The 26,441-nt window shown below is 46.1% G+C and overlaps 1 pseudogene across 1 annotated transcript in view; it reads right to left on the reverse strand.

Annotated features, from left to right (window-relative positions):
* Positions 1 to 457: 457 nt before the first annotated feature.
* Positions 458 to 26,441, reverse strand: part of LOC144828346 (uncharacterized) — a 37,633-nt pseudogene continuing 11,649 nt past the window's right edge. Inside the window, exon 2 of the transcript XR_013610428.1 lies at positions 458 to 5,574. The product of XR_013610428.1 is annotated as an uncharacterized LOC144828346 (transcript). The remainder of the gene's footprint in view (positions 5,575 to 26,441) is intronic.

Consider the following 26,441-nt stretch of genomic DNA (forward strand, 5'->3'; position numbering starts at 1 on the left):
ACCTATATTTTAAATCATCCTAGGAAATGACAATCAGTTATTGAGAATAGAGATACACATCACATTTCTATTAAGGGTATGTATTCAATTTGGGAATTAATAACACGTGTCCAAAATTACTGCTTCACGTGAGGTTTGAGCAAACTTAATATAATATTTCAAAAGTGCTTCTTATGTAACCAATTAACTTTCATTTGACAAATACCTCAAACATAAATAAATATGTTCATTCAGTATGAAAACAGTTTAGAGAATAAGTCTTTGGTGAGTTTTAGAACTCTATAGCACAGTGGAAGTTCCAAAAAATCTTATCAATGGTCAAAACCATATTTCATTATTCAGTGCAGTAAAATAAAGACTTTGAGCTCTATAACACGGTCAAAGGAGCCAGTCAAGTTCAAATATTATTTTGCAATTATCAATATTAGTTTCTCTTAAAAAATGGCACTGAGAACTCTTGGCATAACCATTCTTTATTCTTCCCTTCCCCGTTTTTTAACAGAGGATCTTTTTTCAATGTTGTTTGCCCCTTCTGATGTAATTTCCTTTGATTTCATCAATAGGACAGATTAAAGTTTGAAGAGAGGTTCATTTACCCACTCTTATAAAGTGTAAGCTAACCATCATTGGCTGATAAGAGATATGTTCCGTCTCATTTCCTCCTAAATATTTATTAGATAAATCACCTGAGGCCATATTGACATCTGGAGCATGGTCTTCTACCAAAGTTCCTGACAAAACATTATGTATAATTTCTCGAGTCTTGTTTACTGTTCTTATTAAAGTAAGTAAGCAAATGTTCCTCTTTTGTAATTCCTCAGTTAGAGTTTGCAGTAGAAAACTGTGGGTCGGTTGATTTTCATTTAGTACCGTTGATTTTTACCTAATACAACCAGCATTTCTAAAATACCTCTTAGAGTACGTTGCATAAGCAATATTAACCTCAGTGAGGCAGAGGACATTGTTGGATTTATATTTTCACCTGTTGAAAATAAGGAGACAATGATTTATTCACCAAAGACTCCACTCGTCGCAGCTTAGTGTTTAATCTACAAAAATTCCATGTGCTTCAAACATCATTTACTACTTCTGTTCTGAAGCTTGAGCCTATTGAGTCAGTAATATCCATACTGTTTTGGCCCCCTAAATCAACCCTTATTTTTTCTGGATTATTTATGGCGCTACTTTGCCGGATTGTCTTTCCATCTTTGGCTGAGAGGAAATGCTTGGACACAAAGTTTCCTATGGAATCTGATAGAGGAGATCACATTTCTTTCTTTACGAGTGAGACGCTTTTTTCAGATTCATCTTCCCTATCCACCTGAGAGACTTGTATATCTCATATAGATTGCTTCGGACTTTTTCCTTTTCCAATAAACCCTATACAAACCTCATTAAAACGTAATATTTGTGTGGTCATTTGCAGTTTCTTCATTTGACAAACGCCAATTTAAAGGTCAATAATAATCTACCCTGATAACAGTGATGTCAATCACTTGACAGTGGAAGAATTGTGCCACAGCATTCACAGGGTCACAAGCCGCATCGGAGCCACCTTCACTTCAAATTTGCCCACTACACTCTGACCACCATGACTGACCACTTACTGCTTTGAATCCAGTAAGGGTGGCTACTAAACCTTAAAAGCCAATGCATAGGATGGCTAACTGCAAAGTCGGGGATGAGGAAGTCTACAGACCAGGGGCACAAGCACACCAGTCTCTTCAGTAGCCCTATTGTCTCAAATCAACTTTAACTAACAACCAGCTCTCCTCTGGAGGGTGCAGGCCCCTCTCCTCTATCGTATGACAGATGGATGCACGACCACACTTCTTGCCACACCAAATATTCATCTAACCATATTCCCTAAAGTGAGGTGCAGCACTGTGTGCCAAAAAGACAATCACCAAAACTCTATCTCCAATGGCTTTTCTCCATATGCCATGGTGAGGCAGCCTATATAAAAAAGGAAAGGACCTGAATTCCTTCTCATGCTCCACAGTGATGTCACATTGTTCAGGCCACTGACAAGCGAAGGGCTGAGAAACTAGCAGATCACAGCAAGCAGCACAGTAAGCATGTAGGGAATCTGTCAAGAACCACCTCTAAAAAGACACAGACCAGGTTAATGATAACGGGCAAAGCACTTGCACTCGTATAAGGACACCCCTGGAGATCCCAATAAACATTCTACCTCTCCACCCGTCTGGTCCAAGGTTGGTCACTGTTTATTTCCTGGCACGTTCTGGCTGGACCAATGCCTCCCCTGCAGCAGACATGGGGTGAGAACAGTACAGATGGATGGGAGAGAATGGGGTTTCCCTCCTCGGAGATCACCACATCTAGGGTATTTGCCCCTCCAGGGCCCAACACAGCATTAGCCTGACCTTCAGCCACAGACACCAGTGCCCTCCTGCTCCTGTCATGTGACCGTAAGCCCTACGGGAGAGCAATTGATTCAGTGCAGTGGCCCAACAATAAACTTTAACTGGATCAAGAGATCATATCATTTTAAGAATAAATATTTGCATTTCATTTCATGATGTCTTAGCTTCCTGCCCATGACAACTTTCAGTCTCTTAGTTGTAATAACTGTTGTAATAACTGGCAACTCTCAAAATGTCCAAACATTTAAGGTTTCATCACTTTCTTACACCTAATAGTTTTTGTGCAACTCCTGTTTGTAAGATTAACAATAATAATGTGAGATTGGACTTGAAACAAATTTCCTAACTGCATTCATGCTTGGAGAGATTATGTTCCAACATTTTCTTGGCTCATTATGTTGCAATACTTCAGTCAGGAAATACCAGAGACTGTCATTGCAAAATCTCCTTGATGTTAAATTCAGTTTGGAAAGATTTTTTCTTTCAAGTCACCAGGTTGCACTTCATACTGCAGCCTTGTCCACATTCTGTACAATGGTAATTCTCAATAGTATGGATCATCTGACGTGTGAACAGTTTGTTTGTCTGAGTGAAGCTTTATCGAAATTCTGTGCCCAAACAGGGTTTCTCAAGAGTGGATTTTTCTCAGATTTCTCACAATAAATCTGCCTTGACTAAATATGTACCCTCTAACGCTGGAATAGACATTGCTTTGAGTAAAGCTTTTTCCACATTCTATGACCTTATACAGTTTCTCCACAGTATGGAATGTGGATATCTTCACAGTGTGCTGTTCAGATTGAAGTATTTTCCACATTCTGTTGCCTCAAAGGGGTTTTAGTGTGGATTCTTTTATGACTTAACATAGTTTTCTTAAGAGAGAAGCTTTTCTCACACTTTGTACAATGATAAGGTTTCTCACCAGTATGGATTCTCTGATGCTGCACCAAGTTGTACTTCACACTGAATCTTCTCCCACATTCTGCACACTGAAAGGGCTTCTCACCAGTATGGACTCTCTGATGTGCAAGCAGTGTGCTTGTATAATTGAAGCTTTTACCACATTCTGTACACTGAAAGGGCTCCTCACCAGTATGGACTCTCTGATGTGCGAGCAGTGTGCTTGTACGAGTGAATCTTTTCCCACATTCTGTACACTGAAATGGTTTCTCACCAGTATGGATTCTCTGATGTACCAACAAACGCGACCTATGAACAAAGCTTTTTCCGCATTCTGTACATTGATCGGTATTCTCGCCAGTATGGATTCTCTGGTGTGACAACAGTGTGCACTTTACACTGAAGCCTTTTCCACATTCTGTACATTGAAATGGTTTCTCACCAGAATGGCATCTCCGATGCCGCACCAGGTTGTATTTTGCACTGAATCTTTTCCCACATTCTGTACACTGAAAGGGCTTCTCACCAGTGTGGATGTTCTGATGCTTCAACAAATTGCTTTTCATAGTAAAGCTTTGCCCACATTCTGTACACTGATAGGGCTTCTCACCAGAATGCACTCTTTGATGTACAATCAGTGCGCTTTTCTGGGTGAAGCTTTTCCTACATTCAGTACATTGAAAGGGTTTCTCACCAGTATGGATTCTGTGATGGATTAAAAAATGGGATCTTGTAACACAACATTGCCCACATTCTGTGCACTGAAATGGTTTCTCACAAGTATGCATTCTCTGGTGTGACAACAGTGTGCTCTTTACACGGAAGCGTTCTCCACATTCTGCACACTCAAATGGTTTCTCACCAGTATGCATTCTTTGGTGTGACATCAGTGTGCTCTTTACACTAAAGCTTTCTGCGCATTCTGTACACTCAAATGGTTTCTCACCAGTATGGATTCTCTGATGTGACAACAGTACGCGCTTTACACTGAAGCCTTTTCCACATTCTGTACATTGAAATGGTTTCTCACCAGAATGGCGTTTCTGATGCTGCACCAGGGTGCACTTTGCACTGAATCTTTTCCCACATTCTGTACACCAATAGGGTTTCTCACCAGTGTGGATTCTCTGATGTGACATCAGTGTGCTCTTTACACTGAAGCGTTCTCCACATTCTGTACACTGAAATGGTTTCTCCCCAGTATGAATTCTCTGGTGTGACATCAGTGTGCTCTTTACACTGAAGCGCCCTCCACATTCTGTACACTGAAATGGTTTCTCACCGGTATGGATTCTCTGATGTACGATCAGTGTTCTTTTCTGGGTGAAGCTTTTCCTACATTCAGTACATTGAAAGGGTTTCTTCCCAGTATTGCTTTTCTGATACATCACCAGCCTATGCTGTTCATGGAAGATTCAGAGAAGTTGTAGGGGTTCTCACCAGTATGGATTCGCTGATGTGCTTGACAGAGTGAAGTGTTTGCCACATTTTGTGAACCAACAGGGTTTCTCACAAGTTCAAAATCTTTGGTGACTTAACATATTTGTCTTGCGAGTGAAGCCTGTCAACATTCAGGACATAGAGGGTTTCTCACCAGTATGGATTCTGATGATCCCTTTGACTCAGTTAAACTTTTCCCACATTCCATAAACTAGTATGACATATCCTCAGAACAAACATTTTGATGCCTGTGCAGAAAAGAACCCATTGTGCACCTTTTCTCACGCTATGTAAACTGCTTTCTCCCATATACGCATTTTAAGGTTTTTCACCCGCTTACGTTGGTGAACCAAGCTCTTCTAATTCTCCTTACAATGGTATAGTTTCTCCGGATTATTGGTATTCTGATGGATGCTCTAATTAGACATTAGCATGTAAATGATGAGACACTCTGAGCACCTCTATGCTTCAGTCTCATATAAATCATCTGATGCATGTACAGATATGAGCTCCGACTGAGGCTTTTCCACAACTCACTACATGAATATTGTTTATTGCCTTAGATGCAAACTCTAAACAAAATACTTCTCACTCCGTAGACTGATAAATATTGTTTACGTTATGGAGCTTCAAACTGTCCATAAAGATGAGCTCTGTACGAAGGTCTTGCTTAAGCTAATTCACTGTTTTCCCCCAGAACGTGTTGTAGAGTGTGTATACAGATTAAGCTTCCAAGTGGATATTTTACCAGACTCATCACACTGATACAGTTTTTTTCTTCTGGTAATGCTGCCAGGACTTTTTGGGCGCAGAAGAACCGTAGGACTCTTCAGTAACACCTCTGATTCTGTGAATGAGAAACAAATATCAGTGAGTTTGTCACAGCCAGGTGGCTACAAGACAGAAAAGTGGGATGAGGAAGGAGCTACTGTGAATAGGGGAGAGGAACTGAAACATGAAAACTGCACAACATATACTGTGTTCTGAAGTCACACTTACACCCTAACAGTAAAATACAGTGTCCTTGAGTAACTTGTAAATTAGCCGTTTAGGTGGGTGCTGCCACCAATCCTAAATCCTAATCACAACAGCCTAGTTTTGAGATACAGCCTCTTGAAGTTTGGTGCCCCTTGAGCCGGACAGTTAATTGGTTTCCAGATCAACTCCAGCACTAGTAATCTCCCTTAACTTGACAGCTGACTGTAAGGACCAGTTGACCCTGTGAAGGGCCCCTCCATCCTCTCAGACAGCAGATAACTGGAAACGTAGTTTGAAGGAGGCCTGGCTCTGGTCGGATTTCTTTAACTCCTTCAATGAAGCTGACCTCGAGTGGTGTGGTTTTTCTTTGTGCCCTACTGATTTTTCTGCTTTACTGAGAGAGTTTTTTTTACCACTCATGCTAACACACCATCTCTCTAAACTACCTTCCCCCTTGGTTTAATAGGGAGGGTAGAATGCCCAAGCAGGGGCTGATCGATGCTGAAGAAATGATTCCAAACCTGATTTAGCCAATGCCAGAAGGGTCTAAATGTCCACTCTAAGGGTGTGCAGGAGTGAGTAAGAAGAAGCATAATGGGCTGAACTCAATGATGTCCTTAAAAAGAAAGACACCTAAGCTTTCTGGAAAATTATGGCTTCTGGCAGTAAAAGCAGTGCCTCCCAACCTGACTCATTTGTGACTGTAGACCAGTGGCTTGCCCATTTTTCCAATCTTTTTAAGAGTTGTGATATGGTACGCATTGAGTCTAATGCCAAACTTATGAAACCTCAGGGCACTGAGTGTCAGCATCGTGTTGGTACCTTCTCAATTAAAGAGACTGAGATAGCATTATACTCTATGAAGATGGGAATAAGCTCAGGCCCATATGCCATCCCTGGAGATTTGTTTATCTCAGAGCCTGAAGTCTGGATCCCCTATCTAAATACTCTAACAAAAGCTGTTGCCAGGGATAACCCCCCAGAGTTATGGAAGGGGGCTATTATAGTCCGTATATACAAGAAAAGACCCAAAAGATAATCCAGCAAATGATATGTCCATAAACTTTCAAGATACTTCTCAGAAAATCTTTTTCCAGACCAGTTCTAGCCAAGCTTCAGACCTGGATGAAGGCCCACCAGATTCTACAGCCCTCTAGACTGGTTTTAAATATAAACTCAGTAACCGGGCCCAGAAGCAAAGATTTTCTGTAATCTGAACAAAATGTATGATTCTGCGAAAAGACCATCTTTATGTGGCTGCGTTTGACCTCATTCCTAGGCACGAAATGGGGGGGAAGTCCTGTGAAAGCTTACTATCCCTCAGGATCTTTTATCTATATCAACTAAAATTCATGCTGACACATATGCCCAAGTCAGATGGACTATCGGTAGGGACCTTACTGACAGGATTCTGATTAGTTGGGGGTAAGACAGTGTTGTGTTTTAGCCCACACACAATTGTAATGTAATGTAATGTAAAATAGCTCTTCTATAGCGCAGTCTATCACTCCAAGGAGCATCTTGGCGCTTGATACCAACCCAGAGTGAGAAAGGTGGTTAGCTGGAGCAATTCCCAAAAACAGAAACCCTTACACTAAAGCTCTACAGGCAGCGTCGGTAAGCGTGAAGACCCAGGTCTTCAAAGCTTTCCTAAAAAGAGATTCTGATTAGATTTGCCGGAGCGCAGGAGGCAGTTTGTTCCATGCTCTGGAGCCTAGCACCACAATGGATTTTCCACCTTTGGTGGCTAGTCTGAATTTTGGGACAACTAGCAGATTCAGGTGAGAGGATCTCAGATTCCGGATGGGGAGATGTTGTTTGAAGTTTTGTGAGAGATACCTAGGTCCTTGTGCGTGATAGGCTCTGAAAGTAATGATCAAGATTTTAAACAGGATACGCTTATGAATGGGAAGCCAGTGGAGGGCATGTAGTGCAGCTGAAGCAGATGATTTCCTGGGCCAGCCCAGAACCAAGCGGGCGGTGGCATGCTGGACCATCTGCAGCCTGTGGAGCACGGACTTATTGGCTCCCGCATTCAGGCTGTTGCAGTAGTCCAGTCTTGATGTAATGAGTGCCACCGCTAACGTTTTCCTAGTGGACAGTGGGAGGAGGTCAAAAAACTTTCTAAGCATTCTGATGATGTGTAAGCATGTACTGGCTACCCCAATGGCTTGTTGCTTGAATGATAGTGCATCATCAAACTTAACGCCCAGATTGTGGGCAGAAGAGATGGTATTTGGGGGAGCTTCAGCATCTTTAGGCCACCACTGCTTAGGGGAGAACAGATTTTGAGGACCAAATGGTAAGATTTCTGTTTTCCCAGAGTTGCACTTAAGATGGTTGATCTTCATCCATTCAAATGTAGCCGTCAGGCATGTTTTAAGGTTTTCTTCAGCTCCTGGTAGCTCCCTGTCAAGTACCAGAATGAGCTGCGTATCGTCAGCGTAGTATATGGTGCTGATCTGATACGAGGAAATGAGCTCGATCAGGGGTACTATATAAAGATTGAAAAGTACAGGGCTCAGGGTAGAGCCCTGAGGTACCCCTGTGCTGATGGATTTCTCATCAGAGCTAAATTCGCCTAACACCGTGATTTGTCGTCTTTGGCTAAGGAAGTTTTTAAACCAGTCTAATACTACTCCTCCTATCCCTGAGCTAAGTAGACGGTCAATCAAGATGGTGTGGGAGACCGTATCGAAGGCCGCCGATAGATGGAGTAATATCAGGACGGCCTTCTTCCCTTGGTCCATGGCGGAGCGCAGGGATTCAGCAGAGAACAGGAGTGCAGTTTCGGTCGAGTGCTTGGACCTAAAGCCCGACTGATTAGAATGCAAGATGTTGTTGACTTCCAGGAATGTTGTAAGTTGACTTTTGACGAAGGATTCGGTCAGTTTATACAACAAAGGCAACAGTGAAATAGGCCGCAAGTTAGAAAGAGTCGTGGGGTCAGGTAAAGGTTTTTTCTGAAGAGGTTTGACCGTGGCTAATATCCATTCAGGTGGGATCTCTGCAGTCGCCAGTGATGAATTGATGATACCATTAACTATGGGATTAACCTCATTGACCAAGGCTCTTAAAAACATCGGGGGGCAGGGATCAAATGGTGATCCTGATTTACTAGAAAGAATGGCCTGATGTGATTCCTCTAGAGAAATCGGTGTAAAAACATTTAGAAGGGGCTTGTTAGGGTCGCTCTTTCTATTTACTTCCGTCATTTTATTGTCAAGGGAGGTCGAGGTTGAAGGAGTGAAATCCTTAACAATAGCTTGAATTTTGTTTTGAAAAAAATCAGCTATAGAATTGCAGAGGGATAGCGAGGGAGGGATATCTTGTGCAAGTGCCCTAGGATTAGTGAAGCTATTGACAATCCTGAATATTTCTTTTTGACCATTTCCCGAAGAAGCAATGGCCTCTGAGAAGTGGACTTTGTTTGCTAATTTAATTGAGGCATGGTACTGCCTGCGTGCTACTTTATAGATCCTACGGTCTTCTTCCTCATACCTTCTGCGCCATCTACGCTCTAATGATCTTACTTTACCTAATTCAGTCTTCAGGGTGGGGGAGAACCAGGGGGCGCTCCTTTTGTTTTTAATGCCACCTGAAGTTTTAGCCTTCATTAGGTCTGGTTGCTTACTTAAAGCTGTGATCAAGTCACAGAAATGTTGATTGTCTGTCGTAGTATGGCCGGATAGTATGGGTTTGGTCTCTGTTACGTTCATTAGAAGATCTGGTTGAGCAAGGACTTTTTTCCAATCAGGTTTGTTACCTCCCGTAGTTCTTATTTTTGTGTCTCCTTGGGTATTATGACTCAGATTAGAAGTCAGCTCAAAAGGAATGAGTTTGTGATTTGACCAGGTTTGGCCCAGTGGGGATTTACTAGTCAGCAAGTTAAAGTTTGAGCAGATACAATCCAATATATGGCCTACGCTGTGCCTGGTTCATTGGTCAGCAAGGTTAATCCAAGGACATTAATTATTTCCATGAAACACATTACTCCTGGGTCTTTAGAGGAGTCTAAATGGAGATTTAGATCCCCTAGTAATGTGAAATTGGCAGATCTGAGCCTGAGACTGCTCAGTACGTCCCCAATACTCTCCAGGAAATCATGGGGTTGTCCCGTGGGGCGATATACTAGAGCTCCAGAAAACGTCATGGAATCGTGTATGTTTAAGCGGAAGGTCATAGCCTCTGCCCCCTTAATGTCTGGCAAGTCCTGGATGGTACATGTTATAGTATCACGATGGATAATAGCCAGACCCCCCCCCTTTGTTCTAGTCTGTCTAAACGTTGGATTTGGAATCCTTGTGGGAGAGCCGTTACTATGTCTGGATTACACCAGGATTTTAACCATGTTTCTGTAATAAAAAGCCAATCAAGGTCCCTTTCCGTAATTAGATCATGGATGTGTTGTGCATTTTTACACATTGATCTGGCATTTATCAGTCCCCCCCATAGGGTGAAGGATTGTGGCTTCCTGTTAGATGCTGACTCTGGCCAAAAGGTTGTAAACTAATGTATTGGTGGGGTGGATGAAGAATTGAACGTGTGACAACTCTAAATTCGCTAACATCGGCGCTCCTGTGCTGATGATACTTTACTTTTCTCATGCACTCCTATGTGTCTCCAAACTCTGCTGGAGGAGTCCCAAAATTTTTTAATTACAGAGGCCTTGAAATAAACGCAGGTAAAACAAAAGTTATAGCCATTAATCCCCACCATTCATTCAAAGGCACGACAAAGGTAGATGGAACAGTGATTGAGAGTTTCAACTACTTAAAAAACATACAGACAGCAGTAGTTGGAATACAAGACGCACAGTATAGCAGGCATAGTACAGGAAAAAAAGATATCAACCCATCACAAATATGATTTCTGAGAGCCCAATCAGGAAATAGCATCTCTTCACACATAGGCACACCGAGAGTCCACTTCACCATCCGCCTGGGTCCATCATCCCCATCTTCAGATATGCTATCGCTATCTGAGGAGACCATAGTGGCCTCAGGATCTAAGAGTGTGCCACAGAGATCCCTCCAGACTGCGAGGTCCTCACCCACCTTATTGCCTCACCTACTAATCTTTATGTGAGATTTCTCAGCTAATGCTCATTCCTGTACATCACTATGCCAATGGTCACATTCAGGTGCTCTTTGTCCAATCCAGGTTTTGGCTATTCTGTATCTGGTCAGAACTAGCGCCGGTAGCAGAAATTTGTACATCATCTTCCTGGCCTTTGGACTTTTAATGTTGCTCAAGAAGCAGCTCTGTGGTGCAAGTACAAGTTGCAGCTGAACAGCCCTTTTTAAATCTGTAACCACCCGGTCCCAAAATCATTGCACCCCCAGCACTGCCATGCTAAATGCAAAAAGCCTACCCCACCATCACCACATTGAGGACAACTGTCTGGTCAGGAGGAGGTCATATGGTGTAAGTCTTTTGGGGTATGTTAGACCCTTTATAGGAAATTATAGTGAACCAGTTACAGCATGCATTACAGGAAACTGCGTGTGTAAAGAAATTAACTTGCGTCTGGCCCCTATCATCCAGCGGTACATCCAGGTCAGCATCCCATGCTGCTCATGACTTCGGAAGGTGGGGGAGGGAGTGGCACACGACGTCCATTCGCATAGCTTTACAAAACAGCATGATCAAGTGCTGGCCTGAAGTGCAGGACAAGAGTATGCTGAAAGTATGTATAAGTGTATGTATGATCGTTTGTCCTTTTGTCCACAGATCTATATATTTGTTCAATGACATGTGATTTATGTATGTTTATCATGTTTTCAGCCCTAATGAAGCCTTTGTAAGGTGAACGTGCTGGCGTTTTTCGAAACACACAATAAAAATAAAATACTACACTAATAAACAAGATCTACAATCTGTTCTAAATTAAGCGTGACTATTTAAAATTGTTTCTGTTGCCTCTCTATTTTGCATACAAAATGTATATAATATGTGGTCAATGTGCAGCTGACCACTGAGGTGGGAATTGGTCTCCTCCTGAACTAATGACTACTACAGGTTGTGTGCCACTAAGCTCCCTAGCTGCCTTTTTCTCTTGTACAGTCTCCCTAGATTTCTGCCTCTCCTACCTGATGTAGAAAATGCCCAGGTCCAAGGTTAAATGTAAGACAGGCTTCATCAAATGATATGAAGGACTCTCCAGGGTACAAATCCCCAAGGTGAGCACACCAGCCCATACACCATGCATGGAAGAATACATTATTCATAATCTGCCTGATGGGTTATAATATCCAGATTGGGAGTTTTCAGACGAATAGGGCACGCTTTAGCACTGTATGGGCAAATCATTGCCAGATTGTGTCTGTAAGTCTTACTACCTGTGGGATGTTGTGGGGAGTCCATCAGGAGCACAGGTAGGTGCTTCACTGCAACTTTCCACCCAGCAGGCGTTTATCTCCAATTGTCAGCTGGATTCAGCCTAAGGGCTGCGTGTTGCAATTGAACGGCATGGTAGTATAGATCTTCCTGACCCCCTTCCTCATACGTCTTTGTAAGAATCGATAGGGCCACTCTGCTACATCTAGCCACCCACAGAAAATATGAGAAGTGAGTCCAGTTGCCTAAAGACCCTCGATGGAAGGGGTCAAAGTGTGTTATGTAACACATATAGGCATCTCAGAAGCAGTACTTTCACACAGAAGGACCTCCGGCTAAATGTCAAAGGACAAGATGAAAAAGACGAGAAAAGAAAAAGAAGCACAACGTGAGTACTTATAAAGAGAAGGGAGGGGAAATTTCCCTCAGGACGAGAACCCTCACTCACCGTTAGGTGACATGCTTCATCATTTGGGTTCCATCCTCACACCAAGGTGTGGGCTACAACTCCCCCAAAGGGGAAGGAGCAGCAGTGTTTTGTTAACAAGATGAGCAAAAATATATTGGTGCAGTTGCCGTGATAGAATGTGATCTAAAATTGTCTAACTGTGATCACTGAAAGTTTAACAAGTGGTCACAGTGACAAGGTTAAAAGACAAGAGATTATTGAGGGTTTTCAGCAGATATACCCTCATTCATGTGGTCAACATGTTTCTGCCAAAAGGCATTAGTCAGGACCTATACGCTCAGTCACTTTGCAAAGTGTTCAAGTGAAAAAAAAGGAGGAAAGGTATACAGGCCATCACTGGAGCTGTGTGGTCTGTCGTTCAATATCCTCTACTTTGCAAAGGGTACGTAAACTGAAAAAAGAAGGTGATGTTAATATCAAAGGACCTCTTCATTCTTTCAGACACAGTACACCCAGTGCTCTATTGTACAAAAAATGTCATGCTTACCTAAAGTGCATTAGAGTCATACATTATCTCTCCATTCTCTAAAACATCTTGTGGTGCCCAGCTGTAAGTGCATACAACAATATGTATTGTAAACAACTCATAGAGTACATCACACCGCAAAAAGAGCATACATGGTAAGAGTTATGAAGTCAGAAAACTATTGTCTCTCATAAGGGGTGAAATGTTTACTCTAAATTCTTTCATTAAATCAACCCCTCTTCTAACATCAGGCCAGTGCACTAACATATAAATGCAAACCTATGGAGTGCGCCAGTATAACCCACACCTTGGTCGAAATCAAGCTCATAATCAACTGCGGGATACTGCCTGCAGGAATGATGACATAATTCATATCACCCCAGAGGTGGGGAAAGAAAAAATTGTGAGTGTTGTGGGGGTCTTCAAGTCCAAAGCAACCCCTCGCGGACACTCTAACAGGGACTGCAAGTTTGACTTAAACCTACAGCCTCCTCTAGTTGGGGTGTGTGTGATATTCATGCCCCATACAACAAAAGCATCATAGTGCTGTTCTAAGGGAATTGACAACGTTCTGCATCATAAAGTAGTCGGTATGCTTGTGAGTCAGGAAAATTACATAATAACACGGACGGGGGTGTGCCCTCCGTGGGGTTCATCGAGGAATTTCCCAAGCAGTCATCACCATCTGCAAAGTGCATGACTTATAGTTAGTCATGCAACATTGCAGGGTTGGGCTAAGGTATTGCCGAAGGTTATTAAAATGACCCGCTGCACAACCATTGCTGTTGCGGGAAGGTGCATAACTGTGAAGAGTCATGCGACATGGCAGGATAGGGTTAAGACATTAACGGAGGGCCACCAGTCATTAAAAATCACCCGCTGTGGGCCCGGCAATCAACGAAAGGGTCACTGAAGCGGGGGATTCACAGCCCAGTACAGGGACCAAATGCAAAAACAAGCGACACAGAAAATAAAGCTACAGGCGTGTCAACAGCCATTGTAATGAACTGCGGTAGCCCCTCACTCACCTGTAAAACGCTGTGGTACAACCTCTGGAGATGTCTGGGGAGAGTGGGCAACCATTCCTCCACGTCAATGAAATACGGTGACTTCACCGGCGTGTGTGCCAGGTCTCGTGCTCGCCTGGAGAGATGGCAAATGTAGTACAATCTCAGCGTGACCAAGAGCACAGTGTTCTCTGCAGTCTGAAAACATCAGACTGCATCCTCGTGCTGCAGCTTAAATAAGATGTGAGGGCACCATTTGGGAATAGGAGGGTAGTAAATCCAGGTATACTAGAGCCAGGGGGAGGGAGTAGCAATGGTGGTGCACAACTGCACAATCTACTCAGTAATGATGTCCCGTAAATAAAAGTTTGCCACTAGAAAGGGGCAGTCTGTTCAAATGGCAAAGCATAGAATGACCAAGAGCAAGTGTGACTCGCTTTAGGACCTGGGCTCAAAGAGCGTGGTAGTGTCACCCTCCAGGGGGTATGGGAAGAACATCCCACTGCGATCCTGGAACATAAACAGGATCTGGGTATGCTCAAGCGATAGCAATCAACAACTGGAGTCGCCAGAGGAACTCCAATATGCCCCAACCCCAAGAAAATATATAAAGCCAGGAACAGTTTAGACAATACAAGACCTCACCACGAATCAGGGGGGGGAGTACGGGTAGATATGTCTCATAATCAAAAGGAACTCAAGGAGGAAGATGCCAAAAGGGGCACCATAATGGTATCAGTTAGTGTCCGTCCACGCAGGAAGTAGATATCGTGTCATGGGCACAACAGAGAGAATCTTCATTACTTGGAAAGGGATGTCCAAGGGATATCATCATTAAGTCCCTTGCTATCACTTTTAAGACGAAAAACCTATTTCTGCTCTCCATATAAGAGTACCCTCTCTAGTGAGCCCATGCCTGTGGTGTAGTTGGGTTTGCCAAGGACCAGCCAGAAAAATGTTGTTGGCTGAGTGTCCTTTGTCTAAAAAGTGTCTTGTGAGTTGGGTGTTCATTTTTTTACATCGCATCGAGCTGCGATGTTCTGTGATCCTATTTTTAACCTTGTAGGTGGTCATGCCTACATAGATATGGTCACTAGGACATCTCAGGAGCTAGATCACTCCCTCTGTTACAGTTAGTGTGTTTCTTAATCTTCCATGGTGAACGTAGCCCTATATCTATGTCTTATGTAGGGCGTGTGTATGGGCAAACTGCACAGGAGTGGGTGTTAGAGATTCAATCTGTATTTAATTTCTTTCCATACATAGTATTCATTAGTTTTTCAAACGTGATATTCCTTTCATATCAACATATTTAATCTCTGAGAAATATTCCAAGTTCAAAGATGCATTCAGAGTTCAAAAATGCAAATTATTGGACCCTGCTCCAATGCATTTCGGGCCACCGCCCTTCATCAGGGAGCATCTAAAAATGAAGACAAGGGGGCGTGGCCAGCAGCCGGCGATGGCGGCAGCATAGGAGGAGAGCTCCGCGGCTGAAGCGGCCTCCTAAGAAATCCGAACACTCATCCGTTGCCAAAAATTTCCCAGGCGGGAAGGTACCGATGCCCAGGACCGGGCGGCATGATCACAGACTAGCGGGACTCAAATCCGTGGTCGGGAAGTCCAGTTTTGAGTAGACCCCGTGTGGGCCTCAGAGAAGCTTCAAGGCCGGGGTGTGGACTGCACTGTTGAGCCGGCAGGAAATACACTGACCCGGGCAGAGGAACACCGGAAGCGCCCGCCCGCAGACGACATCGAAGAGGGGAAAACCTCGGCATCCTGCAATCACAGCCGGACTTCGGGAACCCGGAGTGAGAGCCCAGGCACCCCTCCGAGAAGAGGAGGAAACCTGCCCTGACGACATACGGGGGCGAGAAGGAACGCTCGGAGCGGCGACGTCAGGAGAGGGGATCGCCATTTTGAGGAAACTGAGAGAGTCCCGCACCAGCCGCGGCAGAGCCGACGTCGCCGGCGGAGCGCTGGGGCAGTCGACGGGCAGATTCTCCCCGCCCGGCAAGACAAGGTATAGCTCCTGGGCCCCCCACTGAGTGGGGGCGCATTGCGAGACAAACAGCCCGAGCGGGCACCGGACCTCATTGCGCATTATCCCTGAGCTGACTCCGGGTCTTGGGCCCACCCATGCTGGACTTTCCCCCCGGACACGGGCCGGCGTAACTAACAGTGCCACGGGCCCTGCAGCAGATACAGGGGTGCCAGGTGGGAGAGTCCACGGCCGTAGAGCAGGGTCGGCATACAAGACATTGGTGGGGCGCAGCGGACGCACTTCCAGAGGAGAGGGACTCTCTGACGCCCCACGGCTGGAATTAGTCATTAGCCGACAGACTCTTCCCGCTAACCTCGCATGCTGCTGCAGGGGAGGAGAAAACGTAGCTGGGCCCTGTGATAATCAATGCCACCATTACTCGCATTGACCGGAAGCGAGGTCGAGGAACAAGCCAAACCGTCGGGTGCCACGACGGCTACTGGACTGTGACCCCGTGACTGTCCGGGGGTGATACGAGGCAAGAGACTGCCCCGGCGAAGTCAGGTGAGAGTACAGCCAGAGGGGTGCGACAGAACAGGTGACTGGATTAGCGGCTACCTTCACCTCCGGTGAGCCCCACTGCCAAGATGGCCGGCAAGGGGCCGAAAAACGGAGCGGCGCAATCCCGCCTTGACCGGTTCGCATATGAGAAACCCGTTAACTCCCCGCCAGACGCCAAAACACAGACGGGCAAAACAGCGGAAGTGGCGGGGGGCAAGAAGGCGACCCTGGATGATGTCATGCGGGCCCTCACGCAAGTACAGGCCACGGTGGGGTCGATCTCAGCCGAAATCACACTAATTCGGGCGGACTTCCATAAGATGACGGAGAAAGTGAATAATATGGAAATAGAGACCAAATCCTTGGTGGAAGATGTGTCGGAGCTGCAGATTAGTATGGAACGCATCTCGAAGGAAAATAAGGAGCTGCGTGACAAGCTCGATGACCAGGAAGGGCGCTCGAGGTGGAATAACATCCGTATAATAGGTGTGCCGGAATCGGAAGACACGAGGGCAATGGACCTATATGTAGAGAATTTAATCAAGCAAAACCTACAGCCTAAAGGACTCTCCGATTTTTTCACAGTGGAAAGGGCACACAGGGTCCCTGGAGGACGCCAGAAAACGGGCGCTAACCCCAGGCCGATCATAGCGCGCCTTTTTAATTTCAGGGATCGGGATGCCGTCCTGCAGGCGGCAAGGACCTCACCCCCTATTAGGATCCAGAACTCTACACTGGCCTTTTTTCCGGACTACACAGCGGAGGTCGCACGGAGGAGGAGAACTTTCTTCGAAGTAAAGAAAGAACTAAGAGCCAGGGAGATCCCATATTCAATGCTTTTTCCGGCCAAGCTTCGAATTGTGGCGGACAACAAAACGTGGTTTTTTGATTCCCCGGAGATGGCACAGGAATGGCTGGAGGGATGGAGGACGGCAGGCCTCCCTCGTCGCTCAAACAGGCAAAACAAACACCGCAATGCTGGGTCCCGTCCGGGCTCACAATCAACCGGCGGGGAGGCGGAGACACATTCCCCTCTGAACAAAAGTCAGGAGGGGGGCGATGAAGGGGAACAGTGATCCACTGCTATTGTCTGATTGAACTAACTGCACAGATGACCGACAGTGCCGCCTTGGACACTGGGCGAAGGGCCTCCGCGGCCAAGGTAGGGGGCCGCTGACATCGGAGAGTCCTTCACCCCAGCGAGCAAGTACTATGTTTTGGGTTGGGGTCAGGCACTCTGCTGAGTTGGGGGGGCGGGCAGTTCTAAGTCTGTTAAGCAGGGGGGCAGGGAGGGGGGGAGTTGGGGGTAGGATATGTGTGGGGTTTTTAGTTGGTCTACAGGGTCAGGACCGGAATCATATGGCACACGCGCGTAGAGTACCGGTATCACAGCATAGTACTCATACTCACTCCACAAGCTGCTTGGCTCTCTGCAAGCATAGACGAACGCTCAGCTCACACAAGCATGGTGGGGGGTGACGCTAGTATAGGGCAGGCAACCCCGTTGAGCCTCATGTCCTGGAATGTGTGGGGTCTGGGGGACAAGATAAAGCGTGGGTTAGTATTACAGAGCATAAAGAGGTTGAATCCTGCCTTGGTCCTACTACAGGAAACGCACCTAACGGACACGGCGACACGGGCCCTAGATAGGAGAGGCTACAGCATGATTGTTCACTCTGAGTTTACAAGGGGGTCCCGGGGTACGGGGATACTAATGCACCGTTCATCCAGGTTCATACCCCTATCCACTAACATTGACACACAGGGACGCTTCGCGGCGGTACATGGGCAGTGGGAAGGGAAACCGCTAAACGTGGTCTCGGTGTATATTCTGCCGGCACTGCATGCCGTAGCTTTCCCAGAGCTGGGGACATTTTTGTTGGACCTACCAGAGGGAGATCTCATTGTTGGGGGTGACTTTAATGCGGTGGCACACAACTCCTTAGACCGCTTCCCTGTGCGCACACAATCACCGGGGCCTTCCCGCTTGCATGAATTCATGGAAGCACAGGGTTTAGTAGACATATGGAGGCAGTCTCACCCAGCGGACCGACAGTACACATACTGTTCGGCGGTCCATAACAGCCTGTCAAGGATCGACTACCTCCTCACACTAGGGGGGGGGCCTCCTCACTTTCGCTGAAACTCAAATTAGACCGCGAGGGGTCTCGGATCATTCCCCGTTGACATTGACTCTTTTCAGCCATGAACGGACCCATAGACACATCTACCCTATCTACCCAGGCTACCTCAGAGAGCCTGTTGTAGCCAAGGCATTAAAGAGAGGGACGAGATCTTACCTCAACGAAAATGCAGGGTCGGTGGCATCCCCTACAACCTTGTGGGAAGCCTACAAGACGGTTCTTCGCGGGCAGGCCATTTCCGTTATCTCACAATGTAAGCGCACGCAGCGTCAGGAACTGTTAGATCTGGAAGGGCAACTTGACAGGGCCACACAGGAACACGAGAGGGACCCGACTGGCGTTACACAATACGCGCTCCGGCTGTGTCAGCAGCGTCATGCCGACCATGTGCGCCGCAAGGTGCTGGACAATATGGCAGCGACAAACAGCAGGATATACGATGTAGGCGATAAGGCAGGTAAACTCCTAGCCTGGTTGGAAAAGAAACGGGGAGGGCAGAGGGTCATACTGCAACTGAAAGACTCTGAAGGTGTGGTTCAGACCAGACCGGCACGAATAGTGGAAATCCTGGCAGATCATTTCCATTCAGTATATTCCCCTGAATTCGAGGTCACGCGGGAGATGGCGGAAGGATCTCTCATAGGAGTACCTACCCGTACTCTGGACCAGGACAATCAGGACGAGCTTGACTCGGACCTGACAGCCGAGGAGATACAAGTAGCTATCGCGGCGTTACACCCAGGAAAAGCGCTTGGCCCCAATGGAGTGCCGATTGAATGGTACAAGATCATGTCGGAGACGCTATCTACACCCTTACTCCAAATGTATAAGGAGTGCCAGGAGAGGGGGCATCTGCCGCCCGACCAGCGCACGGCCACTATTATTGCAATACCAAAGCCCGGCAAACCCCCTGAAGAATGCGGATCTTACCGCCCGATCTCCCTCCTTAACGCCGAAAGTAAAATTTTGGCAAAGTTACTGGCCAGTAGACTGTTGCCTCATCTGGCGCACCTGATCCATCCGGACCAGTCGGGCTTTATGCCACACCGGAGTACGGCGCTGAATTTGCGAAGACTACACGGGGTACTAGCACGCGCCCCACTGCTAGCGGAACCGGCAGCGGTGCTATCGTTATATGCCAAAATGGCGTTTGACATGGTAGAATGGCGCTATCTCTTTGCGGTTCTGGAACACATGGGTTTTGGCCCGAAATTCATATCATGGGTCAGACTACTGTACACCAACCCCGTAGCGCGGGTGACGGCCAATGGCCACATCTCGAGGGAGCTCCCGCTGGCGAGAGGCACGAGACAAGGCTGCCCGCTCTCGCCGCTGTTATTCGCCTTAGTGCTAGAACCCCTGGCCACGGTTATCAGAACCACCCAGCTGCTGAAAGGCATACGGTGGGGAGGCGGCTGGGAGGATAGAGTTTCCCTGTATGCTGATGACATGCTAATTTACCTCACAGACCTCACGAGTGGTATTCCGGTCCTGTTGGCCTTGTGTGAGAGGCATGGTGCGGCGTCAGGGTATAAACTTAATTGGTCGAAATCAGTACTCTATATGGTACATGGCAATCCACCGATCCTCACTAACGATTGCCCGTTACTCGTAGAACCCTTTTCCTTCAAATACCTAGGGATTCAAATCACACGAGAACATACGGCCTTTCTGGACCTTAACCTTAAGCCACTGCTGGACAGGTTGAAGGCAGACGTGCGCCACTGGAAGACCCTCCCTTTAACACTGTTAGGTAGAGCAGCGCTCTTCAAAATGATGGTGCTGCCTCGCTTCCTATATGTCTTGGAAAACACGCCGGCGATGGTCCCACTATCGTTCTTCCGCCAAGTGTCGGCACAGTTATCAGGCCTGCTGTGGGGAGACAGGCCGGCCAGGGTTGCACATTTGAAATTGATTAGAGACTGGTACAGCGGGGGGATAGCGCTCCCGAACCTTGAATTGTATTATTGGGCAGTGCACCTTAAGGTGATCAACCAATGGATTCATAGTGCACAGGACGACCCGGCATACCTCGCGGATAGGCACCAGCTGGGCACGAACACCCTCCTGGCCCCACTCTACAATAAGGGAATGGTGAAGAAGCTGGGAGGCTCGACTAAACACACTGTGTCAATATGGCATATAGCTCAGAGGCGACTGGCCTGGGAGGGAGTGATTACCAAACTTACACCACTATGGGATGCTAAGGTCCTCGGTAATCTGCGCAGCTGCAAAGGATTTGACCAATGGGACAATATCGGAATCTCCACGGTGGGCGATCTGTGGACAAGGGATGGCGTGCTCTCCTTCGTGACCCTGAGGGAACAATACGATCTGGGAGTGAATGAAACATACCGATATGTACAAATTAGGCATGCACTCATGTCTGTGTTAGAGCCAGGGGTGACAGTCCCGGAGTCTGCCACGTTAGAGGACAGACTGCTTACGGACTACATGGAGGCGAGTGCTACCTCCCTCACCTACCGTAAATTGCTGAACAACCTACCGGATCCGCTGGTGAAGCTGAAAGAACATTGGGAGGATGAGGTCGGGGACTTGGATGAGGCGAACTGGAATGCAGCATTGGCATCGCCCAGGGAGGCGGGTATATCCACACGATTTAGATTGGTACAATTTAAAGTAATACATAGGGTCTACTACACCCGTACGACACTACACAAAATCCACAGGGCAGAACACCCGTATTGCCTAATAAATTGTGGGGAGGAGGGTACGCTGTTCCATACATTGTGGGCCTGTCCTAGTATACGAGACTACTGGTGGCGTGTAGCACGCACGGTCGGCCAGACTTTACAGACATCGTTCACACCTGACCCTAGGGTTTGCCTATTGAATGTGTGGGGCCTGACCGACCTGCCACCGCATGGGAAGCGATGGGTAATCATTGGTATGATGCTAGCAAAATGAGACATAGCGAAGAATTGGGGGGCGCAGGATACCCCAACCCTGGCTCAGTGGTGCAGAAACATGGACATGCTTATGATGACAGAGAGGGCAATATACCAACAAAGGGTTAACCCACGTAAGTGGAACAAAATATGGGCACCTTGGAATACATATAGGGGGAATATCTGTGAGCCACTGCCTGAAGACGAAGACTTAGACAGCTCAGGAGAGGATGAGGATATGGAGTAGAGGGGAGGAGTGAAGGGAAGGGCGTTAGGTACGACGGATTGCGCAGGGCCCTATGAACTGAAAATACTGGCGGGCATGTCTTTGCCGTAGAAGTTATAAATTGCCTTGTGATGCTTCTATTCACGCAGATGCTGTATTTGATCTATGCCACGGAATATGTGTTATGACCCTTATAGTTGTGAGTTAAAAGTTTGGAGAAAAACAAAAAATTTGAAAAGTTGCTTTAATGGTTAGATGATTAATCGATGATGATCAACCTGTGATGGCAACAATAAAAACAAATAAAAAAATGAAGACAATATCGAATTGTAACATTTATCCACAAAAACTAGTGAAGTAAATAAGAATTCCTTAATCCCTCGGAAACACCCGTGTGTGTGTAAGAGCATCGGCTACTCTAATGTGGATGGTCCGTAACAAACGTGAACTACGATGAGATCCCTCTAGTCCGTTTTTTAGCTTCCCACCTTCCATTACATGACTAAGCCTTTTTCCCGGCTTCTGGTTTAAATGCCGAGGACACCCTTCCGGTTAAACCTGGCCGGTTCACGGCCACGGAACTTCACGAATCACAGAGAAATGTAAGTAAAGCTGAACGCTAAGCATCGCCCTAGGCGCGCTGTGAACTTAATTAACACTTGCACGTAATTCAGAATTGAGGCCCCATACGGACCTGTGAACTTAAATCCTTAGCGTGCACGACAATATTTAATGAAACAGCTAGAGGGATCTCATCGTAGTTCACGTTTGTTACGGACCATCCACATTAGAGTAGCCGATGCTCTTACACACACACAGGTGTTTCCGAGGGATTAAGGAATTCTTATTTACTTCACTAGTTTTTGTGGATAAATGTTACAATTCGTTACTGTCTTCATTTTTAGATGCTCCCCGATGAAGGGCGGTGGCCCGAAATGCATTGGAGCAGGGTCCAATAATTTGCATTTTTGAACTTGGAATGCATCTTTGAACTTGGAATATTTCTCAGAGATTAAATATGTTGATATGAAAGGAATATCACGTTTGAAAAACTAATGAATACTATGTATGGAAAGAAATTAAATACAGATTGAATCTCTAACACCCACTTCTCATGTGAATTATTTGGAGGAGTACACCAGACAGAGTGCCTTAGGGATGTCATCAATGACCCATTGATCACAAGTGTTTTTCATTTCAAGTTTTTCCCCCGAGGGTGATGGGCGATACCTAAGAGCACCAAAAAATTATTAACTACCCATGTGATACGAGGAATAGCAGTGCACGGTTCTATTTACTTTAACTTTTATCAAACTGCACAGGAACCACAAGGAAAGTGGCCTATGATGGAGGGGAGAGACCAGAGAAGTTGTGGTGTCGGTTTCTTAGTGTTCGACAGTGGTCTGGTGTGTACACCCATTTTTGTATATTCTACCTTCTCTTGAAGGCAAAAAGTGGCTTTGGTAGTGTCCTGTTGCCTACATCCAAAATGTACCAATTCTTTCCAATCACTTGATTGTGTCTGATAAGTGTATGTATGTCGACATACATACCAAGCGATCTGAAGGTGGTTTGGAATATGTTTCTAGCATGGATTCCCTGGTATTATTTATTGTGAGCTCTTTTCTCAGATTTTCTCAGCTTGCAGTAAGTTGGTTCTTAATGCAGTTGCATGTACTTTATACCTGGTAAGTTCAGTACATTTTCTTCTCAGTCTTCAGAACTGTCCTATTGGTAACTTATTCCTGAGGGCACGTGGATGGTAACAGTTATAACCGAGCAGGGCGTTTTTCTTCATAGGTTTGCAATACAGTTCTGGGCACAGAACCTCGTCTTTAGGATATAATAGTAAATCCAGGAAGGGTAGTTTGGTTTTCCTGTACTCATACGTGAAACATAGGTTGTTATTTCTAGTATTGAGCCATTCCGCAAACCTCTCAATGGAGAGGGTGTCACCCTTCCATATGACCAGAATATCGTCTATGTGTACCTCTTCCATACCGCGATGTTATGTTTGTATGGGTTCTCCAGAGGGTAGATATGCGAGGTTTCAAGCTTGTGCATATAGAGATTCGCCATGTTTGGTACTGCCGGACTTTTGCCAAAAGAGGGACTCCTGGTATTGAAAGAAATGTTATTTCATGGCTAGTGTCGCCAGTTCCATAATCAATGCAGTCGGTGTCATCTTATCTTACGGTCTCTAATCAAGGAGTGTCCTAATCGTGGTTAAGGTATCATCCGGAGGAATATTTGTATAGAGAGACTACATCAAATGAAGCAAGATAATGAACATCAGGTTTAAGGCCATCTCTTTGATGACGTTTAGCATGTGCTTAGGGTCTTGCAGGTAAGATGCCATCTTCGCAACATACGGTGGAAGAAAACTATCCACAAATTGCGAGAGAGGCTCAAAGACAGACTCAATCCCCGAGACTCTGGGTCTTCCCGGTGGTGGTCTTGTGGGCTTGTTAGAATGACCAGGTGTCCCGAATTTGCCAGGACGGTCCCCGTTTTTCTCCAGCTGTCCGGGCAGATTTTGAGAAATTCAGCTCATGTCCCGGTTTTTGAAGAGGGTCAACTAAAAACGGGGGGGGGAGGGGGGGGGGTTAATGTTTAAAAGGCAGAGCTAGTTAGCAGTTGTTCCAAGAAAGCAATTTAATTCACAGGCAAGCTACTGGGTTTAAAAATTGCATCTTATGTATTTCCTTACTGCCTGTTTTGTAAGTTCCTGCTGAGGAGCGCTGTCATTCTGTGCGCTCGCTTGATGTAAAATTATAGTCCTTCTTCTATTTTTGTGAAATGCCCCATTTTTTTTATTTAAAATTCTGGTCACCCTAGGGCTTGTGGATTTTGGAAGCACATAAAAGTATGGTGGTTTGGGATTTTTCATTTGAAGGAAGTCACATTCCTTTTTGGTGATCCAACCCTCCACCCTGTTCTGCTAGGCGTTTAATTCTTTTCTGTAGCTTGAGGGTCGGGTCTGCCCTGAGTTTGGTGTAATGTCTATTTTCTGAGAGTTGGCGGATGCATTCTGCATGGTATCGTGTGCAGTCCAAGAAAACAATGGCACCATCTTTGTCCTCTGGCTTCACAATAACTTGGTCATCTCTCCATAGTCCATGTAGGCATCAAAGTTCTTCTTTCGTGATGTTCATGAAGGGAAATCCGGCATTGGTTTTCTGATTCTCAAAATCCTTCAAGACTACCTTCCCAAAGGTGGCTACTTCAGTTGGAAGCAAGTGTAGCGATGGATTGAAGGTGGACCTGTTGGGTAGTCCTGTGTTCAACTCTGTGCCTAGTCCTTCATATTTTTCCTATTTTCTAAAGAAGAAGTACAATCTAATCTTGCGTAAAAATTGGGTTGTGGGTGGTAAAGTCAACACCCAAATGTGGGGGTACAAAGCCAAGTCTTTTGTTCACCACTTGTGATTCCAAAGGAGTTAGAGGTCTGCTGCTGAGATTCACAATGATGTTGGGACAGTGCTGGTCATTGGCACTGGATCCTTGGCCATGCTACGTGTCACTCGCTGCTCGATTGTCAGATCCCATTGTACATGGGGTCTCTGTGGACCCTACTGTGAGCCTGGGCAGAGCCGGTTGTTCATTCTTCTTGTTTTGTCTCCTCGGCCCTGCCCAAAAAAGGAAGGCTGATTCGGGTGTTCTTAAAAGAATGACGTCTGAAATGGTTGTGTTTGTAATCCCCAAGGTTGTGGGGGGCCACCAAGACTGGGGTTGAGGTGTAAAATGTGAGGGGCAATGTGATCCAAAAGACCACAGACAACTTGAGTCCCTTCACAACCCTGTCGGCATTAAGACTAAGTGGCAGTATCCCGGTATGTGCCACTTTGATCACCAGCTATCCGAACTGAGAATTCTCCCAATGAAGGCCCATATTTGGCAGTCGCTCAGGTGGAATCACAGCCAAGAAGGCGAGTGGGAACAGCGGGGACTCGGTACGATTGAGTCGAAGCCTGAAAAATTCCTGAGGCCATCTAAGAGCTGAAGTAATATCAGCACAGCAATGCAGGGGGAGGACAGATAAAACAGAGCATAATCTTCTTAGAGCAAAATAATGTGTAGGGTGTCTCACGAGCATATGCCCTAAACAGCAGCTCCCGGTGTGTCCATTTCACCAAAGGCTTTATCGCAAGCTCAAACAGGAGGGGTAAGAAGTGGGCAACCCTGTTGCATCCACATCCTAATGTCCATGCCTCCGAGCGACCTCGCCCCACATGCACTCTAGCTTTCGGCTCAGTGTAGAGTAGGCAAACCCATCCTCGAAACTGTGGACAGCATCCCATGACTCGCAATATCCCAAGTAGGTAGCCCAGTACACTGTGTCAAAGGCCTTCTCCAAGGCGATAGCAACAAGCGCCATCTCGTCGTCATGGCCCTGTACCTCATGGAGCACATGGGTGAATTGTGTCAGATTAATCTCAGTGTTACATCCCACTCGAAATCCACGCTTGGCTTTATGCACCAGATGGGTCATGTGAGCTGTCAGTTGAGCACCAAAGAGTACCTTCACATCAAAAATGGATTCTTGTGAGGGGCTTGTATGCAGCCCAGGCAGCCTCATATTCACCCGAGTTGAGGAGCATGCAGATCACCCCCCACAGTAACGTGCCTCC

The sequence above is a fragment of the Lissotriton helveticus genome, chromosome 4_1, assembly GCF_964261635.1.
Source record: "Lissotriton helveticus chromosome 4_1, aLisHel1.1, whole genome shotgun sequence".
Classification (NCBI taxonomy): Eukaryota; Metazoa; Chordata; class Amphibia; order Caudata; family Salamandridae; genus Lissotriton; species Lissotriton helveticus.